General features: G+C 41.6%; 1 long non-coding RNA gene and 1 pseudogene across 1 annotated transcript; one reads left to right on the top strand and one right to left on the bottom strand.

The window, feature by feature from the left end:
• Positions 1-690: 690 nt before the first annotated feature.
• Positions 691-1145, top strand: LOC125618345 (annotated as a pseudogene).
• Positions 771-10127, bottom strand: LOC125618346. The gene is made up of 3 exons (XR_007349637.1): positions 10098-10127; positions 4993-4997; positions 771-893 (listed from the first exon to the last, which is right to left on the bottom strand). It is a non-coding gene; the product is annotated as an uncharacterized LOC125618346 (long non-coding RNA).
• Positions 10128-12874: the final 2747 nt, after the last annotated feature.

The following is a 12874-nucleotide window of genomic DNA, read 5'->3' as shown; positions in this document are numbered from 1 at the left end:
TTAGCTGTAAATTGTGATGATTTTTTCCCCCAAAGTCTTTGCTGTGCTTTGAGTAATTGGGGCCAGAAAGGTCAACTGCTTTGCCGTGGTGAGCTGACTGTGTCATGTGTGCTTAATGGAAAGGCAACTTGCCAGAATACATAGCTGTCTCCCATATTGTCCTGGGGCTTGTTTGTTTTTTAATAAAGAACATTTCAACCCACCTAGAATGGTCAATTTAGTACCACTCTTCCAACAGTTTTGGAAGATGGAAAAAGTAACCCTAAGCTGATTCAAAGAACATAAGGACTAGAATCTCAATTGAAATCAGAATTTCTCCTTGTGATTGTCTTTTAATGGTTATTGACCGTCAAACCCTAAAACCCATATCTTCAACACAGCCCATGCAAAGTGAGTCATTGCTAGTGCATGGACAAATTGCTGGGCTCCCTCCTGCATGAAAACCAGATAACTATCCTAGTAAGTTGGGTTTGTGGAGCACTAACCATGTGCTTGGCCCCATGCTTAAGTATTATACCCATCTTATCTCATTTAGTTGGAAGAAATCTACATAATAAGTTTTACACCCCCTCCCTCCCTTATACAAATGAAAAGTTGAGACTATAAGAAGTTAAATGGCGAGTGACTGAGAAGGCGGCGCGACAGCAGCTGGAGGGCAGGAGAGGCAGCTTGGCCAGTCCTGTCCTCACCATGAGGCCACAGCAGGCGCAGGTGTCCGGGAAGGTATTCATTCAACGAGACTACAGCAGTGGTACACTCTGCCAGTTCCAGACCAAGTTCCCCGCGGAGCTGGAGAACCGGATTGATAGGCAACAGTTTGAAGAGACAGTGGGAACTCTAAATAACCTTTATGCAGAAGCAGAGAAGCTTGGGGGCCAATCGTATCTTGAAGGCTGTTTGGCTTGTTTAACAGCATAGACCATCTTCTTATGTATGGAAACTCATTATGAGAAGCTCAGATTCTTTGAAAGCTGGAAATGGGAGTGATATAGGCATTGCTTCAGGTTCTGAAGAAAGTCTCCAAGTATATTCAAGAACAGAATGAGAAGATATATACTCCCCAAGGCCTCCTCCTGACAGACCCTATTGAAAGAGGACTTGAAATTACCATTTATGAAGACAGAGGCATGAGCAGTGGAAGATAAACCATAAAATTAAAGATCCCACATCCAGCAGGGACTGCTGGGAGCCATTAGCCAAGTAGGTATGACAATTTCCTTGCCAGCGTACCCCATGTTGCAGTGACATTGAATGTAGGTGACCTTGCTCAAGGACCAAGGCGGATTAGGGTGTTCCTGGTTTAAAATAATCGTGTTTAGGGCGTTCCCAGTTTAGGTTCCAGGTTTAAGGTTTAAGATTATTCCTGCTGGGAATAGGGCGTATCCTGCTGCCTGAGTTCCCCTTGAGTTCTCACGGGATTCAGACAGTATTCTTTGGGAGATAGAAGCCCAGTGAACGTGGATTTGGGCAGAGAACGTGGATTTCCCCAGAACGTGATTGTAGACGGCTGGTGTGAGTTCGGGAATAAAGAGTTGCTGTTTGAATCTACAAGCTGTGTGGTGGCTCGTGATTGTGTGCCCAGCCAGACTGCGGCATTTGTGCCCAGCCAGACTGCGGCAAGGGACCCTCATCTACCCACTGGCTGATCACAGAGTGTCCCTACCTCTTCTCCAGAGCATCATTCCTTTGTATCTGCTGTCAGAGCCACGGTGCCATTTACTCCAAGCACTAACTTTCTAAAATTCCACACCTGGAGTGACCTCTAGTCGCTCAGCATCCACTTTGTGTCTTTAAATTGTGTAGGATTCTGAAATCTTTTGATTCGTTTCTGAGAAAACACAATGAAGCATTTCACATTTTTTTATTCAAAGTGATTATAAAATATGCAATTGGTCAGCGCAATGCAAAGTTTTATTTATTTCTTACTTGCCACCAGTACCATGAAATCTATTCATTCCTTGGGCCAGTTTTCCAGGCGGCTTTAGACTTCAACGAGTTTATATTAGTGAATGTTCAGTCTTATTCCCCCAAATTAATAAATGGCTTTTTTCCAGATGAGGGATAGACTATGTCTGTGGTTATGCTGATGCATTTCCCAGATTTCAAAGAACTACCAGTTTTGCCATGATTCAAATTTTGAGATTGATTTCTGTTGTTCAGTTTTCAAACCGAAGCTCACTGAAAAAATACTGTATAATGTTATTTGTTTTACTATAGCAGTTATATCTAATTAAATTTCCAGTTATTTTCTTTGGAGATTTTTATGTTATTATTGCATTATCTTGAATGTTGGAAAGATGTGGTATGTGTTGCTTGTTCATTACACAAATAAGTAAGCACAATAAAGTGGATGCTAAACCATCAAACACATATGTCCCTGCTGTGTCCCTGAATGTGTAATAAGCAAGTATAGTAAATATTTTAATTATAGTTTTGTTATAAATATAACTTATGAGAAAAAAGTTTGATAGGCATAATACTGTATATTGCTAATTTTTAACCCTACTGGCAACTTTATGATTTATGGATTCCTCATACAGCCTCTTACAGTATTCAATGCACAGAAATCTTATAATTGGTTTCAAATAAGTTAATTGACTTCCAAGTTAAACTCTTAAGTCTGAATCAGTACTTCTAGCTCTTTTGTCTGTATGTTCCTAGTGTTTGGGTTTCTTATGCCTGCCCCTCATTCTTTTCTGGGTTTGAGAGCACTGTATTTGGGAGAAAGTTAAGAAATATATTAGGAGGGAATGAAGCAGTTAAAAGTTTTACTTTCAGAGATATTGTAGGTGCTAATACTGGATTTAACCTTTCAGATGTAATTTCTTTTCTGGATGTGGTAGTTATTCAATAAATCCCATAGGTCTGTGTAATATTTTAATTGTATAAAACTTTGTTACTTTATAGCCTCTTATAGTGTGTCTGCTTTTTAAACCCATTGCAATAACTTTGCTGAAATATTAACACATTAGTAAAACTTTTCTTAAACAAACAAACAAACAAAAGAAGTTAAATGGCTTCCTTAAGGTCATCCAGCAGGGGCCCATGTGAGACTGTACAGCCTGTTAATTTCTATGTTGTACAAGAAAGCAGGGCTGATATTCACCTGGCTAACACCAATGTAGCCACAATGATTTTCTAAATATTAAAATGTTTACACGCTATCTGTTGTCTTTAGCCTTTCCCCACTTGCTGCTCTTGCTGTCTTCCTCAGGGGCCCCTGGAATGTCCCATGCATCAGTGGGGCCATACCTGGCCCAGCAGGGGCACCAGCAACCCTTCTAGGGCCTTGTGTTCAGGCAGTGGAAGTTATTAAGTCTTTAAATTTCAATCCTGAATAGAGGGAAATCCCTGGTGAGCACAGGGCAGAGGCCAGAGCAGTTCTACAAGTTGCAGCTTTGTCATGTTTCATCTCTAGCTGCTTTTTCAGAAGTGAAAGGTTTCCGGTCCCATCAGTTCTAAGCTGATCTCATTTCCATCCAGAGTGGCACGCATCAGGCCTAGCTTTTCCCAATTTCCTCTTCCTGGCTCTGCTCCCTCACATCCTGCTCAGCACTGGCAGCTCCAGGGCACAGACTATGGCATTTAGAATTGGGGGGAATTCCATCCGGTCTAAGAGATCATTGACTACAACATGCACCACTTTATTTCAGGAGGACAGAAAAAGCCTGCCAACTAAACTGCGACACAGTAACAGTGACTTGTGTCTTATTTGAATCAATCGTACCAGCCTCTTGTGACTCTGAAATTTCTTTCATCTGTTCTGACAAATTTGTCAATTTCTCCTGCCTTCAATTGCCATGATACGCAATCCTTGTGCACATTTCACACTAACAGAATCCTTTACTTGTGGTATCAACATTTCTTCCTTCTTTTCATTCATTCTTTTCTATTATTATTATTCTGGAACTGAAGATTGAGCTCAGGGGTGCTCTATCACTGAGCTACATCCTAAGCCCTTTTCATTTTTTATTTTGAGACAGGGTCTTGCTAAGTAGCCCAAGCGGGCCTGGAATTTGTGATTCTCCTGCCTCAACTTCCCCAGTACTTGGGATTGTAGGCATACTCCACTGTATCAGACAGGGCATCTTCCTTTCTTAGGTTCTAGAAAGGCTGTATTTGAAAAAGAAAAGAAAAGAAAGTCTATATTTGGTTTATTGCTCTGCTAAAAATATGTAAATATGCTCATTCCTCCTAAGAGGAAATTTTGTGTCTCTAATAGCAGATTCACATCTACCGTTGCTTCCATCCTCTGTTGTGCTGTTTTTTTCTTTTTCTTCTTCTTCTTTTTAAGAGTGGAAGGTAGAAGCTTTATTAAAGGACGGTAGAAAAGACTTCTCCCTGGAGGAAGAAGGGAACCCAAGAGGTGGAATCCATGGAAGGGGGAGGTCTTCCTTCTGTTATAGCTAAGGTCTACTTTCAGATTTCTGGCATTCCTGTCCTCTGTTCTGTTATCTTGCAGTGATGGAATGTAGGTGGGAAGGCTGAAAGGGTGGAGGACAGGTGGGCTGAAGGAGTTATCTGGGCAAGAAGGGCTTTTGGATCAGCATCTCCTTGTTTGCTGGGAGCTGCTTCATTAACATTTCCTTGGGATGGGCTCTGAGCCTTGGGGACATTTTCAATTCCCCTTTTCCTGGACTCCATTCTCAATATGGCCTTCCTTCTTGATTTTACTCGATATTAGACCTGATTTACCTAACTACACTAACTACCTATTTTTAAATCTGGCTTCATTCCCCCCTCTAATTTTGGGAACTCCTTACTGCTGTAAGGAAAGGGAGCGATGACCGTTCTGGCTTCTTCAAGCTGAAAGGGGGTGGTGTTGAGCAAGCAGTTTTGGAGTCCCCCTTTTTAAAAATCAGGTCTATCGAGTGGTCCATGATAGAAGTCTGATTGAGAAGTCGCAGGCTGGAGGGACATTTGAGTGATGGGTGGTCTCAGTGTAGATCTTGGTGGGGAACCTCCAATCTGTTACCACTGCTTACCGGTGACGAGTCCTTGCTCCCCAAAGCTGAAGTATAACACCAGAGAAGCACGCCGAGGCAAATTTAGAGTGGTAGGTAGAAATTTTATTAAAGGACAGTAGAAAAGACTTCTTCCGGAGGAAGAAGGGAACCATGTGTTACTGTTGTTTACCAGTGACGAGCCCTTGCTTCCCCAATGTTGAAGTATAACACCAGAGAAGCACACCAAGGCAAGTTTAGAGTGGAAAGTAGAAGCTTTATTAAAGGACAGCAGAAAAGACTTCTCCCAGAGGAAGAAGGGGACCCAAGAGGTGGAATCTGTGGAAGGGCTGTTGTCTCCCCTTTTTATAGCTAAGGTCTTCTTTTATCTTTCTGGCATTCCTGTCACATTCCTGTCCTTTGTTATGTTAAGTGTGGGGCACAGGTGGGCCAAAGAAGTAATCTGGGCTGGAAAGACTTTTGGGTCAGCATCTTCAAGTTTGCTGGGAGCTGTTTCATTAACACTTCTTTGGGATGGGCTCTGGGCCTTGGGGACATTAACATTCCAAGAGTTGTTCTGCTTTTCCCGGACTTCATTCTCAACATTGCCTTCATTTTGGATTTTACTCGATATTAGACCCGATTTACCTAACTACACTGACTACCTATCTTTAAATCTGGCTTCACCAAGAGGTGGAATCCTGTTGTGCTGTTTCTATTCAAAACTTTTCACATTGATGTTGAATGATAGTGTAATCATTTTGGAGATATTAAAAATAGGGATGGAAATGTGTATGGTATCAGTAATGCTTGTCATTAAAAGAGGTGACAATAATGTTAGCAATTACAACTGAGTTCACATGGGCACGGGCAGGGACAACTATTGTGATTACTCTCTGGCCAACAGTGATTGTAATTGAAGATTTTAAATTTGAAAAAATGTGCATCTAGAATCGATTAATATTGTTACCAACCAGGCCTGAATACACTAGTTACTAAAATGAGGGGTTTTGCAAAAACAATAACAACAACAACAACAAAACAAAATGTTTATTCATGAGGCGGCCAGTCATTTGGAGACAGGACAGCTAGTTGTACATCTGCCTCCCAGAAGACAGAGATTAAGGATATTTATGGGATGAAGAAAAAAATAATGATCTGAAGCATGAGGAAAGATGGAATAATGGTAAGGAAGGGAAAGGCAATTTGTCTGTACATATGTAACTAAACTTCATGACTCTTCATGGGATGAATGTTCAGAAAACAGGGAATTTATAGTATGCTTTGAGGGTGGAGTTTTGGCTCTCTGATGTCAAAAGTTCACCTAGTGAATGCTTGTGCTGGCCCAAGTGAAGTGCTGGTAGTTTCAACCAGTTTGAGCTGCTTCTAAATTCCTGAAAAAGAAATTAGACAATAGTTACTGTTGTGACCTATACATTAGAGGTGTTGTTACATAGCTAACGGGAGAATACTGCTCAGCTGTATGAATTCTAATATTGGTGATAGAAACAACAAGTAACTAAAAGCAAGCAAAATTAGAAGGTTTATTCAGGTTTCTCAGTTGATCATTCATATGGGAAGAAAAGTCAGTCCTATATGAATATGGAGGACACTACTGGTATTTCACTCTGTCTCCTCTGCAATGTTTACCAGTTCTGCATTGCCACTCACAGCTCTTATGGGCTTCCTTCTTAATAGTGTTATGCTCGAATTCGGGACCCCCAAAAGACCACCAGAGACCAGGATCGATGTAAGCAGCAAAGAGGTGTTTATTGCGAGCTATCTCAGTCCTCCGCACGTACACAGCAACTGGTGACACTGAGAGGCCCCGAGCTCAGGGTTTGCAGCAGTTTTATACACTCTTTGGGGAAGGCAGGGACTTCACATACATCATAGCATCTCTTAGCAAATCATCACACACTCACACACCGCGGGAAAATCAAATAACAACTCTAAAACATGATTAGCACATTCACTGGCAGGAACAAGTTGGGTAGGGGTGATTGGTTAGTACAAGAGGGGGATTCGTTTTGAAGCCAGATTTAAAATTAGGTAGTCAGTGTAGTTAGGTAAATCGGGTCTAATATCGAGTAAGATCTAAAATGGAGGCCATGTTGAATGAATTCCGGGAAACGCAGGACAACTCATGGAATGTTAATGAAGTCCCGAGAAAAGCCCTAGGCCCAAAGTCCATCCCAAAGAAATGTTAATGAACAGCCCCCGCAGATTTGAAGATAGCCCATCCCAAAGAAATATTAATGAAGTCCTTCCTGCCCAGATTACTTATTTGGCCCACCTGTGTCCCACCCCTCAGGCCTTCCAACCTACATTCCATCACTGAAAGAACTATAAAAAGGGGACACAACTGCACTTCCACGGATTCCACCTCTTGGGTCCCCTTCTTCCTCCCGGAGAAGTCTTTTCTGCTGTCCTTTAACAAACTTCTAATTTCTACTCTGACCTTGCCTCGGCGTGCTTCTCTGGTGTTATTCTTCAACATTGGGGAAGCAAGGACTCCTCACCGGTCAACAGCGGTAACAGTTTGAACTGATTGGTTTAAGCCACGAGGGGTGTACATGCTGTACTACATGGTTTCCCAATATGTTATCAACCACCATAAACTACTGGGAGGGTCATCTGGCATCCTAGGTATTTTCCCTGTCTCATGCTAATTGGTGGTTGCTAAGGGGTTGCTATGGGTCCTCACCTAGCCTGACTGAGTCAGGGACACCTGGCTCTGCAGATCTCTCCAGTTATTTGTAGATAAACAACTCAGTAGGGTGGGTATGTGCCTAGGAGTGCTCTGTGGGTCTTTCCAAGGACAAGGGTCACGCCCCCTTCCATGGACAGGCTTTGCTCTGAGGTAGAGTCTGGTTTCTCAATAGCTGAAAACTCCAATATTATACAGAGAACTACCCTTGAACAACTAAAGCAGAATAGCCTGGGAAAATAGAGATTAAATATCCTTGGGCTAAATTTAAGAAAGAGTGGGCAGGGGATGTGGCTCAAGCGGTAGCACGCTTGCCTGGCATGCGTGTGGCCTGGGGTTCGATCCTCAGCACCACATACAAACAGAGATGTTGTGTCCACCGAAAACTAAAAAATAAATATTAAAATTCTCTCTCTCTCTCTTAAAAAAAAAAAAGAAGCCTGCCACACTAAAACCTTTAAAAAATAAAGAAAGAGCTGCTTTAGGGACTTTTTTTTTTTCTATACATCATAATTCTGCATAGTAGAGAATTGCATTTTTCCAAACGTCATCAGCCTCAGGCAGAATTATGAGTTATTTTTGGAAATCTTCATTTTGTAGGCCTCTACCCTCTGATAATGTCCCCATGACCCCTTTGTTTTCTTTGGAAGGAAAGTGGCACCGGGGAAGGAGCTGGAGCAGGTGGAAGATGGTCTGGGGATGCTCACTATTAATGTCTTCTGCCTGGATTTTGGCACCTAGTTCAAAACTGAGAGAGCTGTGTAATTGCCAGAATGACATTGCATGTTATTTAGCTTTCTCCCAAGTCTCAGTTATTTCAGTTATAAAATGAGTGTGTAATGGTGTGAATGAAAACTCATGCTGAGGTTTAACTCCACAGTGTAATGGTGTTGGTAGGTGGGGCCTAATGAGAGGTGAATGGGTCATGGGGGACAGGAATGCATTAATGTCTTTCTCACATGAATAATTTCTCATTCTTGAGGGACCAGAGCAGTTACCCCAAGAGCAGGTTGTTGTGGTGTGAGTTTGACTTCCTTGGTTCTCTCTTACTTCTTTTCTGCATGATTGCTCTTCTGCTTTTGGCAGCAAGGTACGCACAAGGAGCCGAGAAGATGCTGGTGCAATGTCTTTCATAACCATGAGACAAAATAAAACTCTTTTCTTTATAAACTACCCAATCTCAGTTGTTCTGATGCTGCCAGTTATCATTGATGAGTTCTGCTTCCTACCATGTTGAAGTATAACATTAGAGAAACCCACAGAGGCAAGCATATAAAAAGGGTTTATTTAAAAATGGGTAACATAGGCTTCTCCCAGGAGGGAGAAGGGGGCCATAGCTGGTATCCTGGTTTCCCAAGAAGTGAGAGTAATCTGTGTCTTTTATACATCTAAATTTTCCTTTGTTTTCTTGCATTCTTCCCCCTTATCGGTCTCCTTCCTGCCTAGGTGACTAGGCCCAGGAGATGCTCTGGTGGGATGGCCAAAAGGGAGACGCAGATGGACAGTAGAGGCCAAGGTGGAGTGATCTGGGCAGAAACGGGGGGAGCCCAGGGTGCATTAGCAACTTTTATAACTCCTGATAGGGGGCTGGGGATGTGGCTCAAGCGGTAGCGCGCTCGCCTGGCATGCGTGCGGCCCGGGTTCGATCCTCAGCACCACATACAAACAAAGATGTTGTGTCCGCCGAGAACTAAAAAATAAATATTAAAAAAAAAATAAATAAAATAACTCCTGGTAGGTAGGGACAATCCCTGGGACAGGTTACCTTAGCAACTGGTTGGAGCAGGGGAGGTTTTCTTGATAAGGGTGGAGGAAAGGCTCTGATGGCATTAACATTTCAATCTCTCAGGAGGTGGTTTCCAACTTCCCAGACTCAAACTGGCCTCTATTCTCTGGATCTAACCCTTGCCTATCTGCCTGTCTTTAATTCTGGCTTCAGTTCTGTTACAGCAAAAGAAAACAAATGAAGGGCTGAGTTGTGGCTCAGAGGTAGAGCGCTTGCCTACCATGTGTGAGGCCCTGGGTTTGATCCTCAGCACCACATATAAATAAATAAATAAAATCTTACAACTAAAAAATAAATATTAAAAAAGGAGAAAACAAATGAAGACAGGATTTAACCACGTTTCCCTTTCCCAGCTTAGAATATAGGTGACATTACATGAGATTGAAAAACCAGCCTCTACCTCAGAGCAAAGCCTGTCCAAGGAGGGGACATCACCTTTGTCCTTGGAAAGACCCACAGAGCACTCCTAGGCACATTCCCACCCTGCTAAGTTGTTTATTTACAAATAACAGGAGAGATCTGCTGCGCCAGGTGTCCCTGACTCAGTCAGGCTAGGTGGGGATCCATAGCAACCCCCTAGCAGCCACCAATCAGCATGAGACAGGGAAATACCTGGGATGCCAGATGACCCTCCCAGTAGTTTATGGTGGTTGATAACGTGTTGGGAAACCATGTAGTTCAGCACGTACACCCCCTCTTGGCTTAAACCAATCAGTTCAAACGAATCCCCCTCTTGTAGAAACCAATCACCCCTACCCAACTTATTCCCGCCAGGGAATGTGCTAATCATGTTTTAGAGTTGTTATTTGATTTTTCCGCGGTGTGTGATGATTTGCTAAGAGATGCTATGATGTATGTGAGGTCCCTGCCTTCTCCAAAGAATGTATAAAACTGCTGCAAACCCTGGGCTCGGGGCCTCTCAGCCAGCGTCACCAGTTGCTGTGTGTGTGCACGGAGGACCGAGCTAGTTCGCAATAAACACCTCTTTGCTGTTTACATCCATCTTGGTCTCTGGTAGTCTTTTGGGGGTCCCGAATTCGAGCATAACAAGATCATTTACAATACAGCACAGTCTTAAAAAGTGTCCCTTCCCTTTTGGATCTTGCTTTCTGCTGATGAAATTGAGTGAATTAAATAAACCAGTGTTCTAAACTTCAGTCACTCATTTATCACCTTCACGATTTATACCATATCCTCATGTTACATATACTATTATCAGTTTAACATTTACATTTAAATGAGCTAACTAACAAGGTAAATTGAAAATATATTTATTATTTAAATACCTAGGTAAGTCTATCAAAATTGTTATAAGCAGTAATATCTGTGTAGGCCAGGTTTGAAGTGCTGGTTTTTGTATTCCTTCCTAACACATATTACAACCTCACAGGGGGTCGCAAAGTTGTTGTTAGATTCTGACTCATATGTAACAGTAATTCTTCCTGGGATTCAGTACTCGTATATTCATAGGATGTCTATCAGTAGAAATGGGCTGAAGGCTTGTGGAACACAATGTCCAGTGGTGTGGAGCTTGCTATGATAAGACGTAAGAGGTGTATGAAAAATGTAAGGTGGGACTGAGAAAGGGCTTGTGATGGTTGGATGTGAGATGTGAGATCTTGACCTTAAAACTAAGTGCTAGAGTGTGGTTAAGCAGAAATAGGGATCTCTCAAACATGGTGCTGAAGGGTGACAATCACATCTGCGGCTACTTTTATAATCAGTAAAAGTAAGTATAATCGTAAGTATTACTAATTTGTTTAGTATTATCTGAGGACTGTCATTTCTTTCAAATGTGTTACAAGTATTCAAAAATATCCTGCGTACCAAAAATGTTAGAAACCACAGGCATAATTGTTTACGCTAGTTAGAACGCACAAAATTCTTACAGTAGAGGCCCACAAGGGTAATGTTATTGTAGAATTTTTAGGAAAACTTGCAGGTCAATAAGACATCCAAGTGAGGGAAAAATCTGCCTCAGTCATTCCTAAACACAGCAGTCTTTGCTTTATACATTATGGACAGGTAATTGGAGAAACAGGGGTAGAAGTGTTGTCTTGCTACTTAAGGAATCCCTGCATGCCTTTTCTGTCATTTGCCCTAAACTGGCTCTGAATTATTTGGGATTATGTCTACTTTCTCTGCCTTCTTAAATAAAAATTAGAGGAGGCCATTGTTTTGGGCTAAGTTCCTGCCTAAGGCCTAAAAGCCAGTTAAAAATGAAAATGAAGTCTCTCAAGCTAAAGGTCCATATCACCCAGCTGAAACTAAGCTGTTTATCTGAGTTTCTGAGAAATCAGGATCAGAGAGATAACAACCAAATTTCTCTAACAGGCCAATTTTAATTGGCATGATAGTGAAGTTTCCTCTGTCTTAATCCTTACACAGAAAAGGGAACTGGATTGTTAACCCATCACTTATTTTTCTGTTTTGTCTCTGTCTCTGTCTTACAAGGAAAGCGACTTTAAAATGATCCGTCTGCTTTTCCACTTTTTTGTTTTTGCTTTCTTCAGCTCTTTACTGTCTATAAACAACCTCTGCTCAGCTCATTGGAGCACTTAGTCTATTTTATGGAATGAAGTGTTGCCCAATTCTAGAATTGAAAATAAAGCCAATTAAGTTTTTAAAATAAATTGTTGTAATTTTGTCTTTTGACAGTCTAATTCCAGTTATATACATGCTAACTTATTTTCTTATTGAATTAGTTTTGATGACTTTTTCCCCCCTAGTCAATTATCCACTTCTTCTATTGTCTTAAGACATAGATTTGGGCTGCTATACCAGAGTACTGTGGACTGTGTGGCTTATAAACAACAGAAATTTATTTTTTACAGTCTGGGGGCTGGGGATTGAGGTGCTGGCACCTCAATCCCCATGTGTGGTAAAGGCCTACTTTCTGGTTCACAGACGACTATCGACTATCTTTCACTGTGTCTTCACACAAAGGAAGGGGCCAGGGAGCTGGGTGTCTGGTTAATGAGGGCACTAATGCCATCTGTGAGGGCTCCATCCTCAGGATCTAATCACACCGTCAAGTTGAGGATTCAATTTCAATCTGTGAAATGTGTGGGGACACAAATATTCAATCTATTGCAATCTATCAGATTTAATGCCAAAAATTTGTTCTTAGTATTCTCTTATTCTTAAAAATCTTTGCTGTATCCATAGCAATGTTCTCTCTTTACTCTTAGTATTGTTTGTTTATGCTCTCTCTTTTTTATTTCCTTACCAATTTGTAAGAGTTTTTGTCTATTTTATTTTAGTCTCTGAAAAGAGCCCAATCTTGGCTCTGCTGATTCTCTCTAATTTAACTTTTTTATAATCCATCTTTACACCACATCCCTTGGCACGCATTGCAATATTTATGTGTGAAAAAAAATCCCTTAATAACTCAAAGCTGTTACTCTGAATGAATAAAAGTCCCCTTATCTGGAA

Source organism: Marmota marmota, unplaced genomic scaffold, assembly GCF_001458135.2.
Source record: "Marmota marmota marmota unplaced genomic scaffold, marMar, whole genome shotgun sequence".
Taxonomy (NCBI): domain Eukaryota; kingdom Metazoa; phylum Chordata; class Mammalia; order Rodentia; family Sciuridae; genus Marmota; species Marmota marmota.
Note: the sequence above shows the minus strand (reverse complement) of the source record. Positions and strands in the feature narration are given on the sequence as shown.